Below are 6,000 nucleotides of genomic sequence, written 5' to 3' on the forward strand. Positions count from 1 at the left end.
TGCTTGGTGTTCCTTAGAAGGACACAGCAACATCTGGGATCAATTTTGACTGGCATCTTATGGCTAGCCGATTTTATTACATTAGAAACATGTAAAGGATAAATGTACTACTGAACAATGATTAGAAGCCAAGAAGTCCAGCATTCGGGAGGTGGCAGCAGGAGGATCAGGATTTTCATCCAAGCTTCAGCTACATGGCTAGCTTGAGATTACCCTGGGCTATATGGGACCTCGTCTCAGAAAACTAAGTAAGTAAATGTATCATTATCAGAAATTGATTAGGAATCATAATGTATAGGGTTGTTTAATTTTAGTTTTGTATTTAGCAAATCTTTTACCTTGGTTCCACAGCCTTAGAGTATTTACTATGTTGGATATTGTGTCACTGTGTGTGTGTGTGTGTGTGTGTGTGTGTGTGTGTGTGTGAGAGAGAGAGAGAGAGAGAGAGAGAGAGAGAGAGAGAGAGAGAGAGAGATTGAGTGGCTTCAAGAAGGTATTCCAAAACTCTTTCTTTTTTTGGGTTCTTTAAAAATATTGAACGTAGATTTATTGATTTATTTATTGATTTATTTAGGCTTGTACATGTGGCCAGAGATTCGATGAGTAGAATGATCTTAGGCCTCTCTTGCACTTAGGAATTTATAAGCCAAACCTTTCTCGCCATACAAATCAGAGCCAGGAAGATTTTATAAGGACTTTGGACTTTGTTTCTAAAGTTGAAGCTTTGGCATGAGTACATTTAACATTTTAAAAAACATAAGCGTTTTTGCAGTAAGCAAGAAACTGTAATATAAATACATACTAGAAGAGGAGAGAATAGAATTGGAGATGAAAAATAGTAACAATTGGGATGTTTATTGGAGCAGACATGAAAACCTCAGTATATAGTCTTAATAGCAGAATGGAGGCAGCAGAAGATGGAGTAAATCACGTAAAGAAATGATCTTGCACAGACCTCAGAGTAAGTAACAGAGGTAAAAACTGGGACAGGTTGAAGCGGAGGGTCTAATGAACAGGCCTGTGACAGCTGGCTTCTCTTCCAGCTCTCTTCTGTGTTTGTGTTTTCTGTCTAATGAGAGTATCCTGCTATAGCTATACATGTTCCTTTTTTCCTTTGAAAGTTGGAGCATTTGCAGTATTTTTGCACAAGCATCAGTTGCAGCATAGCTGCATGTGCTGGCTAGGTTCATTTCAGCTTGACACAAACTAGAGAAGGGACCCTTAGTTAACAAAATGCCTTATTAGGATTCAGCTGCAGGCAAGCCTGGGCATTTTCTTAATTAGTGATTGATGTGGGCGGTCCTGCCCATTATGGATGGGGCCATCCTTGCGTTCTATAAGAAAGTATGCTGAGGGAAACGTAAGGAGCAACCCAATAAGCTGAATTCCTTCATGGCCTCTGCATCAACTCCTGCCTCCATGTCCCTGCCCTGTTTGAATTCCTGTCCTGACTTCCTTAAGTAATGAACAGCAATGGGAATGCATGAGTCAATTAAACCCTTATTCTCTCTGACTTGCTTTTGGTCATGGTGCTTATCATGGCAATAGAAACACTGACTAAGACAATACAGAAAGTCATGTTTCATTGCTGCCTGGTAAGAGAGAAGGTGATGGGAAAGGAAGCGCTTTATTGGCAACAAGCTGAAAAGTTGGAAGATGAGGGCTCCTGTGTGTCTTAGAAAAAGAAGCCATCTTGTGAGGGGTTGCAGGTACAAGGCTCCATAGATACTGATTTTGGGCATGAGCATAGATGAGTAGGCCTTTGAATTTGGCAGGAATGATATTATTTCTGAATTTTGGTTAGTTTGCTTTTCTGACGCACAGACTGTTGTTATCCATAAGTCACCAGAGGTTCTGGGTTTGTTCTGAAAATTTAAAGAAAAGTTGCTGACTAAATAGCTTTATGTCCCATGCCATTTAAAGTCCAGGAATAGCTAACTCTGCAGTTCAAAAGTGTATAGCAGGCATGTTTCATCCTAGGGTAGCCAAAAGGCAGCTGTCCCTGGAGAATCAGAGACGATAGCTGAAAGAACAACTTTCCCTGAGCAAGACAGTGCAGTGAAGCTTTTCTCAGAGGAGAGAATTTAACCCATTTGGTTACTTCAGCCAAAGCTGTCCTCTGTAGCAAAGCTGGTAGGAGACCTGCAGTTGACTACTCAACTGTGTAATCACCAAACTTAGTGATTAGTCTAGCCAGGAAGCCAGACTAATTTAGTTAGATTTTCCTCTCTGTAGCATCAGTATACATTAGAGTTGCTGTTCCTTCCTGTGAATTGAATAGTTTATTGTTAAGAAGCTTTCATGTTTTTTAAATTTATTTTTTAAGTTAAAATTTAATGACACCATTTCCTTGTTGCCTTTTTCTCCCTCCAACCCATCTCCTGTCTGTCCCCTTTTCAACCCCCCTGCAGGCCCCCCTGTATCCCTCTTCCCTCTCCCATTTCCTTTCCAACTGACATCCACCTGGGAGAGGGTAATTCTCCCTCAGCATCTATTACTTGTAGTTCTTTATCTCGGTGTGGGACTCCATAAGATTACCTTCTTTCCAAATTACCACATTTGCTGATGTTTCTGTTGATAATGTCATTGTTCAGGCTTTGTTGAGACTGTAGAAGATACAATCTCAAAGCAGACTTCCTGGTCATCTGGCATTTATAAACCTTCTGTGGTGTTCCCTGAGCCTTAGGTGTAAGGGTTGTGTTAAAGCTGGATCTGCTGGGGCTAGGCCCCTCACAGTACACTGATCTAGTCATGTCCACTTGTGACTTTCTGTGATCTGATGTAGAGACAGCAGCTTCTAATTTTATAAATAGAATGTTTCTCAAAGTCTGTCTTGTGTAGTGTTAACATGTTGTCTTCTGGTGTCTGCATGACATATATTTTTCTATCTTTTTACTATCTGCATCTTACATATGTTTTGGATTTCCTCTTACAAATTCCATGTGATTTAAAAAAAACCTTTTTCTTAAATACAATATTATAACCTCTGTCTTTTAATTATAGCTTTATTCTACTTCCATGTAACATAGAATCTATAGAAAAACAAACAAACACTGTACTGAGGATTTTTTTTTTGGCTAGTTGTTTCTTTTTTCTTCAGTACTTACATATGTGGTAGGTATTGTACTCTCCTGCAATTGTTTAATAACTAGAGAGCATCGTGCCTCTCTGACATCTCAGCTTATAGAACTTTGTTATGTATTTGAAGTCCACATTATAAAATGAATGCATATATGTATACTATACTTTTCAGAACATGCACATACACACACACACACACATACACACACACACACACACACACTATTCATTTAGAATTCTACAAATGCTTTTTGTTTGGTCAAGTTTCTGACCTTCGATACTTTCCCTTTATGTCTGAAGGATAATTTTTAGTACTTCCCTTAGTTCATGACTGTTGGTAACAAATTTTCTCATCTGAAAATGTCTGTCTTTTGCTCTCACTTTTGAAGTATAGTCTTTGGGAGGCTATGTTCTATCTATGCTGTACTAGCCGTGTGCTCTCTGCATGCTGAATAACTTCAGCCTTTTGTTTCATGTCTTCTGTTTGATAGTCACTGTAAACCATGAAGTTTGTTCCTTTGGGGGAAAAATGTTCTTTTCTCTCCTTTGGCTGCTTTTAATGTTTTCAGATTGCCCTTGGTTTTAGCAGTTGCACTATAAAATTGTATCTCTTCTGCTTGCCTTTGTGACTGATGCCTGTGGATTTGTTCTCTGAGCTCAGCCGTCCTTACATACTGCTCCGTTCCAGTTTTGGATCTCTGTCCGGCTCCCCATCCCATGACCTTACCATCGCATGACCTTTCTTGCCTCTGTTTACTTTTCTCTCTTCTGTGTTCTAGAGATTTCCCCTGTATTTCCCTCCGTTTTAGCTTTAGCTTCTGCCCCACCTGTATGCACACAGCTTTTAGTTTGGGTTGTTTTGTTTTGAGATTTAATTTACTTCAGGTTCTGATATAGCTGGTATCTAGATTTTTCTGTTCCTTGGATCATGTGTGTTTTTTAAGTTATGATTTTATTCAAATTGACTTAGTATATTTCTAATAATATTTAGTAGTATGTTATATATCATATTGTTGTGGCTGTTTGTAGAGATATTTTTAAAATAACTTTATTTTTCCCTATACAAGAAGTGTTCCTTGCTCTTTGTGAAGAGGATAATATGCTATGCCTTTATTTCAGATTTAGATTACTCAGTTGTCTATGTTTTGTCAGAACTGATTTAATAGTCTCTATATTCTCTTTTTTGTAAAGTTTTTCTAAATAATATACAATAAGCAAATGTCAGACTTTAGAGATGGAGAATCTACAGTGTTTGTAGATTGAATGAGCCAATGAAGTACAGAAGAAATAGAATGGATTGAAGGAAGGATAGAGGAGTTAGTTGACAGATAAATATGTAATAAAGCAAATATAGTTACTATTGATAGTATAACTGTGAAAATTTCTTAATTTTATTTGTGTGATTTTTTTTCTTTTCTGTAATTTCTTTTCTTTTTAAATTTATCCTTTAATCTTTTTTTTTACAGTCCAGACTTCTGTTCCACCCTCTGAATGTTCCACATCCCATACCTCCTCCCCACTCCCCTTGTCTCCACAAAGATATCCCTACTCCCCACCCCCACCCCACCAGACCTCCCTACTCCCTGAGTCCTTAAGTCTCTTGAGTGTTAGGTGCATCTTCTCCCACTGAAACCAGATCTGGCAGTCCTCTGCTGTTTATGTGTTGGGGGCCTCATATCAGCTGGTGTATGCTGTCTGGTTGGTGGCCCAGTGTCTGAGAGATCTCGGGGGCCCAGGTTAGTTGAGACTGCTGGTCCTCCTATAGGGTTGCCCTCCTCCTCAGCTTCTTCCAGCTTCTTCCAGCTTTTCCCTAATTCAACCACAGGGGTCACCAGCTTCTGTCCATTGGTTGGGTGTAAATATCTGCATCTGACACTTTCAGCTGCTTCATAGGCCTTTTGGAGGGCAGTCATCAAAGGCCCCTGTCTGTAAGCACATCATAGCATCAGTAATAGTGTCAGGCCTTGGGGCCTCCCCTTAAGCTGGATCCCAATTTGGGTCTGTCACTGGACCTGCTTTTCCTCAGGCTCTTCTCCTTTTTTTGTCCCTGAAGTTCTTTCAGACAGGAACAATTCTGGGTCAGCGTTTTTTGACTGTGGGATGGCAACTCCATCCCTCCTCTTGATGCTGTCCTTCTACTGAAAGTGGACTCTATAAGTTCCCTTTCCTTACTGTAGGGCATTTCATCTAAGGTCCCTTATTCAAGTACATTCTAGAGACCCCTACCCCCTGCCACACACACCTGAGGCTGCCTGTTTCTATTCTTTCTGCTGGCCCTCAGGGCTTCAGTCCTGTTCCCCACCCCATAACCACTTGAGAGGGAGAAGAAAGCAATCACAGGATGAGGAGGTAGGGAGGGACCTGGGTGGGAAAGGGGATAGAGAAGGGAAGAGGGGGAACATGTTAATTTTTTAAAATCCTAGAAGAAAGAATAAAACAACATGTACTTTATCTAATCTCTTATATTTATTGAGTTACATGGCAGAATACTGATTCATTATTTTTTTTTTGGAATTTTTGATAATGCTGATTCCTATGTTCTGGAATTTGATGTGATCTGGCTGCCACCCTGGACATTTCTGTATCTTATGCACCAATTCTGAAGTGATAGCTGCCTGTCTTTAGGTTCTTTGTTGTGAAACTTAGGAGTGGTATTAAAACTAACTTTGTAACCTTGGGAATTATCTCTGGTTCCCTGTGGCTCAGTGTCTTATCTGAAAAATAGTCATTTGAGGGTAGAGTAGGTCGGGTCCTGCATACCTTTCATATAGAATTAGGTCCTAAATTTGAGATGCAACAGGCAAATGCATTTCCTCCTCAAAGTCTTTTTTTTTTAATATAGTCTTTCTTTCTTTTTTTTTTTTTTTTGTTGTTTTTTTTAAAGACAGGGTTTTTCTGTGTAGCCCTGGCTGTCCTGGA

General features: G+C 39.6%; 1 protein-coding gene across 1 annotated transcript in view; it reads left to right on the forward strand.

The window, feature by feature from the left end:
- Window positions 1-6,000, forward strand: part of Ralgapa2 (Ral GTPase activating protein catalytic alpha subunit 2) — a 271,739-nt gene that overhangs the window by 73,537 nt on the left and 192,202 nt on the right. The window lies entirely within an intron of this gene.

Source organism: Grammomys surdaster, unplaced genomic scaffold (assembly GCF_004785775.1).
Source record: "Grammomys surdaster isolate TR1022 unplaced genomic scaffold, NIH_TR_1.0 129, whole genome shotgun sequence".
Lineage (NCBI taxonomy): Eukaryota > Metazoa > Chordata > Mammalia > Rodentia > Muridae > Grammomys > Grammomys surdaster.